This window comes from Phalacrocorax carbo, chromosome 10, assembly GCF_963921805.1.
Source record: "Phalacrocorax carbo chromosome 10, bPhaCar2.1, whole genome shotgun sequence".
Lineage (NCBI taxonomy): Eukaryota > Metazoa > Chordata > Aves > Suliformes > Phalacrocoracidae > Phalacrocorax > Phalacrocorax carbo.
In genome coordinates this window covers 14422102-14439285 of record NC_087522.1, presented here as the reverse complement: position 1 = coordinate 14439285, position 17184 = coordinate 14422102, and the positions used below count along the sequence as shown (strand labels likewise).

Below are 17184 nucleotides of genomic sequence, written 5' to 3'. Positions count from 1 at the left end.
TACAAGAGACCATAGAAAGGTTTGATGCTGCCCAAGTTTCATCTGCTAGGTTTCCCTCAGATTTCCTGAGAGAAATGTGGATATGAATACATAAAACAGCTGAATAACATTTCTGCTCTCTAGGGCCATATGGATAGGAAGAGAAGAGAAGCACAGTTTACCAAGAACTTGTAAGTTAAACAGTAACAATTGTGAGAAATCTTTTCAAAAGTACAACTAGGAGGAGCTTAAAATAACCTGAGTATGACATGACCTTACTTGCCTCCATAGAAGTGCTCATTTGAGAGATTTGCTCCCTGGAACTATTTCAGACCTGGAAAAGCAGGAACAAATTTGGTGCAGGTATTATCATCTACACAAAAAATGTTGAGTACTGAAATATAGTGTCAAAGTCAGTCAAAGTTACCATGTGTGCTATAGGTCTGAAATATAGATCCTGCTGTTATCTTGATACACAAAAGTTGTGCATGGCCTAACTTTGTTGATCATGATAGAGCATTTACGTAGGTAGCTGGTTACAAACTAAGTGCTTACAAACCCTGTCTTGGGTTGATAAAAAGTTCTAACCTTAGAAAAGGCTGTCATAGGGATCCTGATCTGACCTACATAGCCTGGATATAGAACTCGGTTGAATTAATTTCTGCCTCCAGTGGAGTAGTTCTGGTTGGACCAAGTCAACAAGACTAAACCAGGATTCACTCAAGACTCAAGGCAGTTCTCCATTTCCCAAAACTGCAGTGGTCCTTGAAACCTTTTTTTTTTTTTTCCCCTTTTCTCCTCTGCAACTCACTATCCAATGTATTTTTGTCCACCATCCCCTATTTTTATCAGGTTCAAAAGGCAAGTGCTGTGAAGGAGTTAAGAAAAGAGGATACTGTTAGATCCTGTTACTGTGAATTAGGCTGCACTTTTATGGTATTTTTGTTTGTTTGTTCAATGGTTTCGCTTTGTTTTAAATATGTAGCTCACATATTGTCACTTACTTCTGAAAATAGGGAGGGCAGGTAATAACTGCAGCTGCAGTCCTGTTTCTTTGTTAGCAAAAAAGGCGTGAAAGGAAGCATCAATGCTGTTCCCAGAGCAAACAACTGCTGGCTTTGTATCGCAAGACTGGGTTTTCCTTTTGTGTGATACACTGTCGTTCCAGAACTGCTGCAGTCAGAACTGGTCCTGTGGGTGATAGCCCACACCCTAGTAAATCTTCACAGCAGGCAGCATTTCTGTGAGTGTTAATTTGGGGTAGGAGAACAGAAAAGACCTCTCTCAGCTAGATCAGTTAAGGGATCCTGATTTTTGGAGGGGGTTCCTTCGTCTGGATAATTTCCTGTGGCATACAGGACAATATAGGTACAACTAAAAGGGAGGGTAGCTTTGATGAGAGGCCACAGTGCAGCCTGCCCTTGCCACTGGGCAGCAGCACGGATTTATGCTGGTTTACAATAACCACGAGCTGAGGTTTTGTTCCCTGCTGTTGGCAGACTTCCTGCTGCTCTCCCAGTCTTTACTACTGTGCTAGCGATGCTGTTTTCTGGGTCTTTTATTACCTGCTTTCCACTTTCCCTTTTTAAGCATGATGGGGTGTGTGCAAGGAGAGCAGTCTCACCCGTCCTTCCAGGACAGGTACCAAGAAAGCACCAGTCAGCATACACATATTTCACAGTCCCTAGCTGTGTCTTTTTCACCCTGTTTATAGTTTAACACACTACACGCACACTGGGAAATGTCTTCTGCAGTATGCTTGATTCTGGTGAGGAAGATCAAGGCAGGGAAAAGGATTAGAGGCAATGGGATTTGGAGGAAAACAGCCAGAGAAATAGGGTTCAATAGGGTCTCAAAGTGTTCCTGCAATAAAGATAGAGGCAGAAGTTTGTGGGCGGCTGAGGCCAGGATGTAAGGACCTGCTGGGGAGGGAGGTATGAAAGAGCCACTCTTTCAGAAGCAGGAGTCTTTACATTCTACCCTAAAAATTTTCTGCAGATCGTGGAGAGGAAGCTTTCCACTCCTCTGCCTGTGCCTGCCTCTGCTATTGGGTATGCCACCCAACCTCACCTGGGAGCAGTTAGGATTTGGCTTCTGTTTCACTCAAGACAAACAGGTTGGTCATGAGGGCTGAGAATGTGTTCCCTTGCGAGCGAGATGAAAGGCTAAGGTCTTCTCTTAGCAAATAGGGTTATTCACACTCAAATTTATCAGCTGATAATCCTCCCACGTGTAGCCAAGGTGCATAGTTAATTCTGCATGGGAAAATTGGCCTGGAAAACCAAACACTTACTGTAGCCGTAGTTGCTTCCTTAAAGTGAACACTGCACAGCTTTAATTATAATTTAAAACCAAAGTCTGATATCTGTTACAACAGAAGTTTCTTTTTGAGTTAAACAATGATGAAGAGATTAATGGAGCTCTGTAGAAGATGATTTTTGATGGAGATGAAATACTGTCTGCGCAATTTCAGATGATTGATTTTCGTTGATTAGGTACCCATCAAAGTGCAGTCAGCAATGCTCAGGATATGATCATAATACACTAAAGAAAGGGGCAGCTCATTAAATGAAGAGAATCATCCTGCCATCCCATCACACCTCCTCCCCCCTTTCTCTATTACTGCTTAAGGAATTCAGGCCTCACAAGACTTCTGTGCTATTTGGAAAAGGGTGCACAGTATATACCAGACTGCAATAAGAGAGAGTCCTTGATATGCAAAATGAGGCATGCAAAGATTTATCTTCATTTATTTTATTTATTTTTAAAAGTTTTGAACAAGCATAAATTATCCTGTGAATATTCCCTACTTTTGAGTAGAAGCAGTTCAGTATAATCAGAAGAGCAGCCTTCAATTTGGCTATTCCCAGAGTAGGAGTATGCTGCTAAATCATCTCTGTTATCAGTGGAGCTCTAAAAACAAGGCTATTGACCATGAGATGAATTTTGTCACAAGCCTGATGTAGGAGTCAGTTTTGACATTGCTCAAAATGTTCTCTTCTCAAAGAAAAGCTCTGTTGAGAAGAGATGTATAAAAGTTAAGCAGGAGGTTTTAGATTGCATAAATGAGACATCTGATTTACCCAGGCTTCCACTGAGAGTTGAGCATCTCACTGCCCTTTATGCCTTTGAAAAATCTTCCCTTTAACTGCCATCTTACAAAATGCAGTAAGAATTTAGTAGTAGGATAAGTCAGATTATATCTGTACAGGTTTCTCGATTTTGATATCATAATGCATGTTCATAACTCTTCAAAAGGACTGAAATGTTTTCATGTCACTTATCCTATGCTGTGTGAACCCTTGCTTTCTCCTGTCCCATAAGATGAATGCATCTTATTTCATTTGAGGATGTTTTGGTGGCCTCAGAGAAATTTGTTGGAAGAAATCTTAGCACGACCCTTCATGCTGGTGGAAAATTTTGTTATTCAAAGCAGTGAGGCCATTATGCTCCAATGTTACTTCAAACCACGGGGATCTACCTTTGTGTGAGCTTTGAATTTGGTTTTGCCAACTTCATTTTGGATTCCTATTTTAGAAGTGTAAGTCATAACAAAAGTGAAAGCTTATGTCGACTCAGCACTACTGCTCTGTATCAGGGGATTTGAGAATTTATTACAGAAATGAATTTGTGTGAATATTTATGCTTCATTAGTCACTCATTGGTGTGGAACATAGTATGGGAACTTTGTACTTACTGATTTTCTCAAGTTAAACTGCCAAACTGTTCGTGACTGATATTCCCATATTAATTGTGTGCAGCTTTTAACACTTGACTTAACAAGTGCCTTTAATTTCACTGAACATAAGTTATTGATCATGGTGCTTGTTGCCTGGAAGCTCCATTCCTGATTGTTAATTGAGCCATTGATTTTTTTAACATTATCATTAACAAAAGGGTGAATGCTGTATTGTAAAGCGGTCTGCTTAGAGTGGGGAGGGGAGAGTGAAACAGACCAAAGAAAATATATTTTTTTTTTAAACCTAGCACAGCTGAAATCAATTCAAAAACACCCATTGACTTGAATGAAGGGAGGGTTTGACTTAATATGGATTTGATTTGGCAAAAGTAAAGTTAACAGGAAAGTTCTGTAGATTTCAGGGATGCCAGGTCAGACCAGATGCTTGGTACAAGTTCTGCATGTTAGCATGCTTAGCATGACACTAAATCCAACCCAATAGGCCTTGCTGAGAAAAAGCTCATCTGTATAAGCTCAGGCTTGGCACCACAGTCGTACAGCCAAATAGCTCCCTGTTTAGAGCTGGCTTACAGCCAGACGACTTGCAGCTCAGGCACAAGGAGCTTGCCTCTGTCTGCAAAAGACCGTTTAGACTGTGCCAAGGTTAGTGGAGCCACACTGATTCGCAACAGCTGGACCAGCCCATTGCTTTGTTTTATATTCACTTTTACCTCATTAACCGTAAGGTGTACACATAACAAATCAACACACCCAACAGCAATACCACGTCTAACTGCGAAATGGAAAGTAATATCCTCATGTTAGAAATATAACCCATGGACATGAAGACTTAGTGAGGATAAGCTTAGGATTTAAGGTGAATAATCATGCCGCTGGCAGGATGGGGACAAGTGCATTATCTACACACATCATGTGTATATATATGTATCTGATGTTACGGATATGAATCATAACTAAATTTTGTATAGTTTCTGGTGTACAGTGGTATGCAAGTATCCGTTTAATTACAACTACCTCATTGTCTGGAACTGGTATTACTGTCCATGAGGTCATCCCAAGTACCTACAGTCTTTGAAGAAAGTACCTCAGTTCACTAGAAGCCTTTTGCTTGTATTTTGTCATGAGCGGCTTTTATGATTTTTAAAACAGAACAGAAACAATGTTTCTGTCTCAGAGGCATATGATGGAATTCGTTTTCCTCTTATCTGATGGACATTGTTTTTAAGAGCACATACCACAGTATTCAGAGAGCAAACTCTTTCTTCCGAGCTGTCTTGCAGACTTACCTGGTGATTTTTAATTGGCATGACTAGTAGATGGAGTCTAGATAATTTGAAAGGATTCATTATTGCTATCCTTGTAGAATCATATCTAAAAAATAAAAATTCCTATTAAAGGGTTCTGCAGAGGTGTTCGTATTCATGAGCCCCCTGCAAAACACTCTTGCGGTTTGACAAATATGGTAAAAATGTATTCATGAGTGTACGATTTTGAAGGGTTTGAGTTCTTTGTAGTTCTCCAAACAGTTTCCAGGAACTATTTTATGACAGTTTTAAAAGACTTCAAAGACTTTTACTCTTGGGTATACCAGCTTTCTCTGGAAGACAGGTGTGTGGCGGGAGGTCTAAGCAGAGGTAGTAATGATTCAGGTGACATCAGCTCTCCTCATTTCCTGACCTTGTGTGGCTGACAGTTTTAGTGAGGATGGAAACAATGCTGATTTCTGAAGACTGTCAAATGCGAGCTGTTTTCTGCTGAGTTGTAGGAGGCTGGAGATCTATAAAACTTTTTAAGTGCTAGGAGGATGGAGAGGGCATTGTTTTCGTTGCAGCTGGTCTTTGAGTCAGAAAGTCTGGAAAAAGGCTAAGCTGTATTTATTAACTAGTAAGATTTCTTAAAAGGAGAATGAGCAAGTAAAAACTTCTTAGCTCTGCTGCTGTGGACAAAGAAATAGGAATGCAGAAATTGTTATAATAGCACACCATGGAATTGTATTGCTAAAGCAACACAAGTTCTTCCATTTTGCAGAATTAAGATAAACGTGAATAGCATTTCAAGACTATCCAAAACTAAAATACATGCTACTGGAAAGCAACACGCCAAAAATTTTGAGGGAAGCAAAACACCAAAGACTATTGGTTATAATTTTTCAGAGGATTTGTCTGACTTTGGCTAAGATGTTTCTGTACTAAATCCATGCTTCTGTTCTCAGACCAACCAGGCAGAGTTCTGAAAGAGTTCAGGGTGTATCTATTGAAATAAAAAGTCAGAGATTAAATTGGTGGCATACTCAATAGGTCCTGGATGGACTGAAATGTCACCCTGGGAATTTAATGTTGTTTAGCTTATATTTGTTGCCAGTGTTTCAGTACGACCTGTCAAACTAAACATACTGAGCTCACTGAAGTTCTGGTTACTTTCTTTGTACCTGAAAGGAAGATTAGGATGTAAAATTACTCATGGTCATTTTGTGCTCTTTCTCTATGCAGGACTCAGACGCTGACTTTTAGCGTGATTGGTAGCTGCCTTTAGAAACACAAACTGGGAGCAAAGTGTAGAGTACACTTCTATGGTACTTTGTCCGTAATATAAATACATTCTGAGATATCATTTGGCTACTCATTTCCATGAAAAAACATATGTGTGTCTGTCTGGGCTACTTTTTGCAGTTGAACAGGTGCACAAAGGAGAATTTTTATTGTAGCACACTACAAAACAACACATTTTGTTTCCGAAATACTCTTTGCTTCTGGGGGGTCCGTATGGAGATCCCCCATTTTCTGAATGCTTCAGATCTATGATCAGACCTGACAATGGGAATAGTCATAATGAATCATTGTCTTCTACATGAAGAGAACATAAAAATGTGAAGAACCAGGTGGATGTCCCATTTTTTTCTCAAGGGAAGGTTTTGGTACCAGCTGTGTGACAATAATACAGCCAAATCCCTGTTTCTCTGAAACAAAGGGAAAGAAAGCCACTGGCTTTGGGCTGGTTCTCTTCCCATCTCTTCCTGTTCCTTGTATAGACAACATTAGGACTGTACCTCCCAGGCTTAAAGAGCAGGAGGGGAAGTCTTATATGGGTGTCATTTGCAGCTTGATGACAATGTTATAAGTTGTCATCTCCCAGCTAAGAGTAATGCCACACTGTGCACACACTGCATAAGGTACATCAGCTCTTTCAGGGAACAAGTCCTCCATTAAGTTATGATGTAAGCTTAACTTACAGTAATCCCATGGGACACCTTGATTTTATCTCATACAGTAAATTCCCAGAAATCCAGATCCCAGGACCCCTCTGCATAGGTAGTCTCCCCAAAGACTTGACAGGATTAGGTAGCAAGGGCTCTCTTAATAATGTGTTGGTTTTTTCCCTGCATTTTCCTGTACTGAACATGTGTATGCTTTCAGACCCTGGCTGGATAGATCACCCAGTCTACAGCATTCACAGGTACTTTGTCCCCTCCATCGTGTTGTGTTAAGAGTGACAAAATATTTTAAAAAACAGCTAGTCTCTCAATCAGTTTGATTTTGTCCATTTGACATCATTAATTGAACCCGAGGTCCAATTTTGAACAATCCAGTGAAAAACACCATCACTTTGATTCTCGCATTTTACCTGTCCAGTTAGAAAAATAAGTTCCAAATACCATCAGTGAAGTTAATATGAACAACATACGGAATTTCAGCCCACCAAAGGGATTTGTTTTTAAGCTTCTCTGAACTCCAGTCTCTGGACGAAAGCTCTGGTGTTTAGAATTAATGATGTCTTGGGTTAGCTCACACAGCTTGCAGCGCTCTGTGTACTGCAGTTTGATGACTGTCACTGTTGGTTGGGTCAAGAATAGCTGCCACAGCCATAATCAGTGCATTTCTTCATTTTATCAGACTGGTGCAAGAGGTAGTCATTTTTTCCGGGGGATGGAATTAATGGGTGAATGTGCTGTGGGGCTGGCACATGCTGCCTCCAGTTTAATAGCTGAATTAGAATCTTTTTAAACCCTTGGCACCAAGAAATGTGATTTCCCGATGCTTAGGGCTAATGCTGTGGTAAGTGCTGGGAAATCTTGATGATAATACTAAGAGTTAACAGAGACAAAAAATAAAGCACAATAAATCTACCTGAAGTGTTCGGCTATGTATGAATTACAGACATGCATATATGTATTGGTCTGAAACATATGAGCACACGCAGAGAGGTTAATTATAGTTTAACCTGCACTTAAAAGGATCATCAAATCTAATATTTTTTCACTCAATATTTCAGTGTTCCTCCTGGTGGTCAAGCTTGGGGGGAAAAAGATTCATAGCCACTATGTGAGAAACTGTATCAAATAAATAATGGGGCCAAATTAAACACATTGATTAACTATCATTCACGATCCTGTAATCTCTTAATGGCTAAGGTCTAATTTAAGACAGACTAGAATCAGGATTAAATTCTGAATTGCTATTATTATTATTACATGTATTCATTAGGTTCTAGAGGAATTCAGGAGAGATTAAAAAGGCACCTGTGAATTAAGACCAGCTATTAATGGGGAAAGTTGAAGGACTTATCCATATTACTGGCATTTTTCTTATTCAGATAGCCTAACAAATGGAAGCATTAAACTTTACAGATTGTTTGTGTATTCATGGTTTTCATCAGTCTAGTTGATTGTCAGAAAATCTGTAGAGCACCTGGAAATATAATAATGGCTACTGTGTTGCATTTACTAACCGCAGTAGCAGAAAGCTAATTAGAAAGATTTTCAGGGCAGTAGAAAGGGATAAATTTCAGTCAGTTCTGCAGCCAGTCCGAACAAATAAAATGGAGGGAGAATGGGAGAGGAGGGGAGAAAAGCACTGTTTGCTTTTATTGACCTGTGCATGAAGCTATTTATATTTAACACTGCAAGTTTCAGACTGGCCAAAATGTGCCAGTCTGTTACCCGTTACCCATTACGAGAAAGTTACTAACCCGTTTGAACTTGAAGGGCCTCATCAAAGAGGTGAACCTTTCTGTTAAGTTACTTGTGCATTTGAGTCAGAACAGAGGTGGACACCACCACAGTCTTAATATTTTTTGCAACTTCTTGTGTTCTTCTGTCAGTGATATATATATGTAGCCCTGTGAGTCAGGTGCATTAGAAGTCCACATTTTCCAGCTCCTGCCACATGTTTGGCTCCAAGACACCACGGCCCAACCATCTGGAAGCTTGGTCAGTTAGAATTTTAAAATAGCAGTGGTATCTTCTGGGAAAAGCCGGTGTACCACTAAAGCACTTCAGTCTGTGTGATGGTGTCATTGATAGGGCTTCTCACAGCCAGTTGCTGTGAGTTTAGTGGGCATTACCCCTCTGGTTGGAAGAACTTGTTTCCATTGACAGCTTCAGTTCCTCAGTTCTACAGAGTAGAGACACAAGCGATTCCTCAAGAAATCACTTCAGTACCTGTACCACTTCCTCTGGCCTCCAAAATGCCTGGAATTAAGTTAATAACCCTATGTGTTTGTGTTTTGGAGTTGCAATGAAACAAGAATACCACATATTTTTCTGGTGTGAGGAAAAACTCACACTGACTTGATTTTTAAGATCATATATGTCCATCTCTTGCTTGATAATCTTCTCTTATGCTTTACTTTCCTAGATATCTGATGTTTTATGCCTACGAGCATCATCTATCTTTAATACACAGGTAGCCTTGCAAAAGTGAATACAAAATGATGCCGCCCTCTTGAACAGTTGATTCCATACTTGCTAATAAAGCACTTGCTATCTTCAGTCCCTCCTCTTCTGCCATTTTTAAGCCAGTTTTCTGATGTTTTGCTTTCAGCAAAGAGGCCATTATTCCTGCCATCTATCATTATAAGAAGTGCTGCCTACTTCAGAGAACCTCTTGCAGCCTAACTGGAATCGCTCGATGATTTGGATCATTAATATATTGCAAAATGACAATAAGAACTGAAGTGAGGGGGCAGGCAGACACAAAGTGCTGATGAAGATATATCTGCTCTGCTGTCAAAATTCCACTTACAAATATAGAGGCCACCATTGGATTTCTTTTAGCTAGAAGGTGAAGCTTTAACACGCCTAAAGAGTATTGATTGTTAACCCTTTTGGTCTTGGTTTGAGAGTAGTTCAGAACCCTTAAGTCTTCTGCTTTTCCTCTAGATTTTTGTTTCTGGATTTTAGTGTGAGATCCTTTAAAACATGCTGCTACTGATATGTTTTCCTCTCTTGAAGCTTTGTTTATTGTTTTGGTGACACCAAAAAAGACTTCTTTTTCTAGGTGTTTTCTCCTTTGGCAGATGATTTTCTGAGTTCTGCTTTTTCTCCTTTTCCCACAAAAAAAAATTATTGCTCTTAATTAGATTTCATAATATCAATTTTTTTTTAAAAAAAGGATGCAAACCTAGGAGCAGCAGTAGTTCGTCTCATCTGCAGCAGGAGCACTAATCTTGTACACATTGGCATGCACACAGGGCAATAAAAAGTGACATGATGTAACATTTCAGTGAAGAATTGTAGGCACTGGAGCCAAATCCTGTCATTTAAGACTTTCTGTGAGGAGTGATTTATTCTCAATTTGCCAGTGTGGGCTTTTTTGAGAGAGAGAGAGAGAGAGAGAGAGAGGGAGGGAGGGAGGGAGGTTGTGTGAGTGTCGGGAATTCTGCCTACACTTTTCAAGCATTACTAGTGACTTTAGGTGTCTCTGCCTTCAGTTACCTAACCTGACTTTCCAGAGAGGCTTGATTCTTGGCACATGTCTATTCAGCTTGTTTAGAAAAACTCTGCCTTAAGCAGAACCCCAAATCTTTGGTTTTGACTATCTGTTACTTTCTGTTCTGAAGATGATGGCTGTAAGGGACAGTGTTTCAGATATTATGCTCTGATCTAGCAAAAGAACTTCCCAAAGTTAACATTTTCTCTATCTGTACAAATACTTAATAGACAGAAATCTTCTTTTGCTACTAGGACACAGGCTGGTGGGACAAATCACTTCACTTTTCACATTATTAGTCTTCTGAAGGCATAGATCAATTGCCCAGAGCTGTTTCTTCCTTTTTAGAGGCAAATATATAATCTTATTAATGATAATGTGTTTTTTGCCAACAGCATGATATTGTGTATTGTTCAGTTTAATAATCAGCATGAAACCTATTAACTGCATGAGATGTGTTGTTGGAAATCTGGGGTAAAATCTTTGGCACTTGGAAATATTAACTAACTTGTTTGCAGTACTGCAATCTCCTGCAGTAAACATTCTGGCAATTACAAAGATACGAGCTCTTACAGATAAGCTTTCTGTTCTATGCTATGCCTGAGCTTTACTCTGTAGTCAAAAAGTAAGCCTTTTTGGAAGCTGTGAAATCTTGGAAGAGTTTAATCTAATTTAATTTCTAGTGATTGTGAACACTTGGGTACCTCCTGGTTCTGACTGAGTCTGGCAATGACTAAACCAACCGACCATCTCTTCTCAAGCAGTGTTGATTTTGGGGGTAGTAAATCAATTACCCAGTCAAAGATTTCACCTCAACTGTGTTTTGATGCTTATATGTTATATTTTGTGTTCCTTCATTGCTGTTTCACTTTTGGCTAGCAAGAACATGGAATGAAGCTGCTTTTATCTGTGATTGTGAATGTTTTTGCTTAGAGTCAGTTTTTCTTTCCTTGCATGTGCCTGTCTCAGTTGCTCAATTTTGCTGATGAAAGTTTGAAACTTCCCCTTCACGAGAGGTCAGCGAAGCTTGCAATTTGTCACTTCAAGACATCGGTTCCTATAGCAAATCTCTCATTAAATTTTCCTTGTGCATATCAGAGGTTGAGGTCATATGGCCCCAGGTTGTCTTGTCTCTGAGGGAAAAGCTGGTGTTGGAGTGTTTGATTGCTCCACCACAGCTGTGAATTTCAAGAAGTCAATCTTTTCTGGTTTGCACTTCCTCTAGGGCACATTTCCTCTTCCACACAATTTAACAGTGATTGGCTGTTTTAATATCTTTTGAATAAGTTTGTTCTTAAATGTGTTTCCCCCATTTCTCCTCCATGCACAGTATGGAGTTTGTGCTCTGAATAACTTACTGGTTTGCCTTGATGCTTTCCATGCCCTCTGCTCCCTCTAATCTTCTTTTTAAGTATAGCAATAAGTAATTAGGGAATGTCATTTACACTTTCCACTTCTGGTGCCATGAAAAGAATTGATGCTTATCCTGGTGCCTAGAAGTCCCCTCATGACTTTCCTGTTAAAACTGTTCTGCTATCTGCCAAGACCTGAATCTCTCTGTAATTACTTTCCCAACATTGTTCTGGTAGGAAGACTATCTGCAATCAGTCTATGATAAGTTTCCTTCTCATCTGTCCTGTAGAATTCCACTTGCTGGAGCCTGTTGCTTTAGATTTCTTTACTTTTCAGAAACTAGGCAGTGAAGAAGACGACTTTCTACATCTGTTGAGTAATTTCCCCATTTACTGGTTTTCTATGCAAACTTCAGAACAGCATCTTTCAATGAAAGGCTGTGGCTAGCATGATTTTTCATGTACTTTTACTGTCTTTGGCTGAAGTACATGAGACTTTAGCAAGTTAAATCACCCCACTCTTTTCTGTCTATTGCATGGCATTTGGATTCACTTTTTCTCAAGGAAACCGGACCTTAGTGTTTAATGGAAAGCACATCTATGAATTAGATTTGCTAAATATCATTCACACAAATGGCAGTATATTCTCAAAATATTAACTCGTAGTATTTTATATCTGTTTTAAGAGAAAATAAGAAATACAGTTCTGACTTGTATGACATTTATGTGCTTGTCTTCTTTTTTAGGCTGGCATTGCTCAGAGCCTCCATGCCCACTCTGACAGGGGCTGGGTACAGCACTGAGACTTGTGCGCTCACAGTGAAGTGGACTTTGCAGTCAGACACACTTCCATCACCTGGGGAAAAACAGGTTGTAGTGAAGGAGAATAGGATAATGGCTCAGCTACAAGTCACTCATGCAAATCCACAAAGAAGTTGAGGCTTCTAACTCTCATTGCTTAACAAGGGATTTGGGCACTTAAACCCTTCTAAGAGGGCAAGTGGGAGGGGAGTTGTTACAAAATGATTAGCAAATACTTTGGTCTGGAGAAAAACAGGACCTTGTCCCATTTTTCCTGTGCCTTCCAGTGTACCCTGACTTGCAGCAATTTCCTTCCCTTTAAAGAACAAAGCCAATGTTACAAGTTAATGGTTCTTACTAAGCAACACAGTGTCATTTGCTGTCTTTGCAAAATAAGTCCTGCAGCATCTTGTATGGGGTCTCTATGTGCTTCTCTGCACATGCTTTTAATGTAAGCAGTGCCTTAGAAAGGTAGCTAACAATGCAAGTCAGCTGAAGAGAAGAAAATTTGGAGAGAGGGGGAGGCAGCCCTTAAGGGAGGGCAGCATAACCTGTTGTTTTGCTTGGGGTGTTGAGTTCTAAGGACACAACAAGTGAGTGCAAATACCCCTGTGGCCAGAGAAGCAGACGAGGGGTCCAGGGGCTGTTAGGAGACAGAGGCACTACACCACCGGTGTTGGAGAAAGAAAATTCAGATTGATAATCAGAATCACATATTGGTGAGAGTGCAGTGATTGGTAAGTGCAGGCATCAGACCAAAGGAGCAGACACTTCAGTCAGAGGCATGATCCTCCCCATCATCACCCCTGCAGCTTGAAACAGGGAGAGGGTGTATCAAATCCAACAGCTGGAGCTGTTCTTGCCTTGCTCTGTTGTTATGAACAACCGCTGTGTCATTCTCACAACAAATGTCTGGGTAATTAAAGTCACCCTTGAGGACCTCGGTCTGTTGGCCTGAGGCTTCCTTAAGCAGCCAAGGTAAGGTTTCATCAGCCTCATCATCCTGATTACAAAGTTGGTAACAGATACCAAACCTAAGATCCCCCTTGGTGACAACCCCTCTAATCTTGATTCAAAGGCATTCAGTAGACCTTTTGTGATCTCAGCTTGCCGCCATACATTCAAATTTCTCTTTTACATAAAATGCAACTCCACCTCCTCCCCTTCCCTTCCTATCTTTCCAAAAGACTTTGTAGTCATCTGTTGTAGTCTTCCAGTCATGCAAGGTTTCCCACCAAGTTTCTGTGATTCCTATGATGCCGTAACTCTCGGAGTGGGTATGGAGCTCCAGTTCCTCCTATTTGTGCATTGGTATACATGCATTCAAGGTGGCTGGACTTAGGGTTCTTGCCTTTGGAGAGGGTACAAAAAATCACGAACAATGAAAGACTCAATGGCCTGCTGCAGCACTGGATGCTGATTTTCCTTAACTTTTGTGATTGCAATGTAAAGAATCACTTTCTATCCATAAATTTTTCATGATCTGATCACAGTAGAGTATCGAAGAAACTGTAAGGGTCCTCTGTGCTAATCCATAGCCGTTCTAAATGCATATACAAAGATTCCTAGTGTTGTTGGCAGGCCTTATAACTATGTAGGCAGGGTGTCAAAGAAAGAGCAACTCTCTTTGGCCTAATAGACAGGAGTTGAACTACTAATACCTTCAGTTTCCTTTGAAAATGCATGCAGTGCAGGTGCTCCTGTGAAGTGTATTTGACTGAACAAGTTGCACAGTCTTTCTATCTTTGTATTTAAAAAATAATAATTTAATAGTATTTAAAAAGAAAAAAGCAAGTAACATGATATTTGTTACTAAGCAGAGAGGCAAACTATTTATCTTTCTAATAGGAGCCACTGGGAAAAGAGAAATTTGGGGGAAAAAATCAGCCAGAGGGAATAGGTTGATGAAAGCTATAAGTTCTAAGAGGGTTTTATTTCTTTGCTGCTTTGTAGTTCCTGTGGGTAAGCGAGTAAACCTGACAGTTCAAACTACATTTTCCTCAATATCTCAAAATTCATTCGACCTCCTATGTTACTAATTATTTTTCCACCTGAGAATCAGCTATTTTGTTGCAGGCTACAGCAAGAAAAAAAGATGCAGCTTTATTACCATTACCAGGGTCAAAAAAAAAAAAAAAAAAAAAGGAACTCTGCATCCTTGATAGCATGCAGCCTTTTGTAAATACGAATATCAATTCCTCTGTTTTTTGGTGGTTACAGTAAGATCTTAGCACCTACAAGGTGGAGAGAGGAGGTAAATCCTTTTCTTTCCACTCTTGAAAGAATAAGCTCTGTTATTTAAAAATTTATTGATTTCTGTAATGCTAAATGTATAATATATGCAGGAGATTTTGATCAGCATAGAATCAGTAGGCCTGTGTTAAGAATTGTGGAAACCATGAACATTAATTTAGCTTCTCCTTTAGAAAACATCATACAGGCATTAATTAAGTCTCTAATTAGGCATCCTATTACACTTTGCTTTAGAGAGGTTAAGGGCCTGGCACATATGCTCTGTCAAATCAATGGGAGTCTTTACATTGATTTCCGTGAGATTTGAACAAGTCACAAAGGAGTCGATTAAATTTTTTATGGGGTGACAAAGAATTGAATTCCAGATATCTGCCCTACCCCTATCCTTTCTTTTCCTTTGAGTTTTTGATGGTCTCTGTGAAAAGAAAGGTTGGAGTAAAAATATGATGTCCAGGACAATAGCTTAACAGTTCAGTTGATCTGTATAAGTTCTCTTGTCATTAAGTGAATAAGAAATTTAAATAGATAATTCATAAAATAGTTACAAACTCAAGTAGCCATTAGTAAATGTTTTGGATTTGTGGTTTAATAGCAAAGGTGAGCGATCAGAATTGAGGTGGTCTAAGGACAGGCCTTCCTGAAGATAAAAGTAACAAGCAACTTGCAAACAGTAACTTGAGAAATTATTTATAGATACAATTTATAACCAACCTTCAGAAATGCAACCTTGCAATAATGAAATGGGATTATTCATAGAGCAAAAGCTATACAGTAAGGTCAAAGCTGAAATATGGAAATAATATATTCTGTGGTTTTACAAGGTCCTATAACACTGTAAAATATAAATTCACAATTCCTCTAACTGGCCTTCTGTGGAGCTGCCACTTTCGCTGCCTTCTTCCTGGAAGACTATTCTAGTCCTGTGAGAAATGGATGCTGTAAGAGCTAGGCATGGTGTTGCTTGGTATCACTTGTGGGGGTTATGCCTCAGGATTTTCACAGACCCCTAGAAGACATCCATGCTCTGCAGATGTTAGTGAAGACTTGTGATTATTGTCTCATAAAACTTGAGGTGTGGGCTAGTGAAGTTTTTAATGAGAATTTTCAAAGATCTGTGAAATTGGGCCAATGTTCTGAGGAGTCCTTTTTGTATCTCGCATCCCTGTTATCAATGAGAAGATTTGATGGTTAATATGAGAGAAATGCAATTTTAAATAATGACAGAAATTGTTTTGTCCTATATATCAAGCATATTATTTTTCACTGCTATTTTCAAAAGTATTTGTATAATCTCAAAAAAGTAAAACAATCTTTCACCGTATAATGTAGGTTTGATGTCCTTCTCTGCTTCATTACATCCATTAAGCAGTTTTGGAAAATAGTTAACTACATTAGGAAATGTTAACATTTTTTTCCTTTGTGCTTTCAGAGAGCAGAATGCCATTTTAAAGTCAATTGTGCTGAAGGTCTAAAAACTTAGTCCACAATATGAAGCTTCTGAGATGTGGAGTGTGGATGTGACAGCAGAAGATCATCGCTGATTCACCATTGAATTGTTTGATACACCAAATATCCAACTTCAATCGAAAGAAGCAAGTGAGCCTCATAAAATGGTCCTTTATAGGTAAGATAATTAATTTATCTAGTTCTTTTTATCATCTGAGAGAAAGAGAAACTGAAAAAATCAGTCATGAAAGAGTTGAACAGAGATTGGGTTCTGTCATTTCATTTGTACATAAAGGTAGATGGGGTTTTTGCTAGTTTGAATATCAGTGATTGAGCTACTATTTTTTAAAATAAATTATTGTAATCTGATCAAGAGTATCAAACAGTTGACAACTTTGTTCTGTCCCATGTCCACTTCTGTGTCCAGAATTTCACTGTATTATAGAGGCAGAGGGCTTGCCATTGAATGTGCTCCTGAATATGTGGTGTAATATCAAGTCAAAATAAGCCTCACCTTCAGCTGGTATAGAAAAGCCGTCCGTCCATTAAAGGAGGCCAGTTAATATCAGGGGATGATCTGGTCACAGATGTTTCTGTGATCAGGCCATGTTAAAATGAAATTAGTGGTCCGGATCCTAAACTGTCTCCTTACCTTCTGTCCACATTAGCTGGATTTGAAAAATGATTCTTTATGATTCTGTGTAGTGAGCAAAAAGAATAATTTTATGAGTATTCTTCAGCCTTCTTTCAGCAGAGAAAGGCCAAGCAAGAGTAACTTTGACAAAGGAGATGTTGCTTCTTATTACTTTCTTCTTACTTTTTCCTGAGCCTTGCCTGGCTTGAGGTATAGGCCAAGCTACTTGGCATATCCTCAATAACTTCCTTCACTCAGATATTTAGCAACTTACTGTAATTAAACAATGTTCTTGCCTTTTCAAGCAGCTTA

At 39.4% G+C, this 17184-nt stretch overlaps 1 long non-coding RNA gene across 1 annotated transcript in view; it reads left to right on the top strand.

Annotated features, from left to right (window-relative positions):
• LOC135315224 (uncharacterized) overlaps positions 1 to 17184 on the top strand; it is a 164876-nt gene that overhangs the window by 46024 nt on the left and 101668 nt on the right. Inside the window, exon 2 of the long non-coding RNA XR_010374675.1 lies at positions 16222 to 16416. This is a non-coding gene — a long non-coding RNA (uncharacterized LOC135315224). The remainder of the gene's footprint in view (positions 1 to 16221; positions 16417 to 17184) is intronic.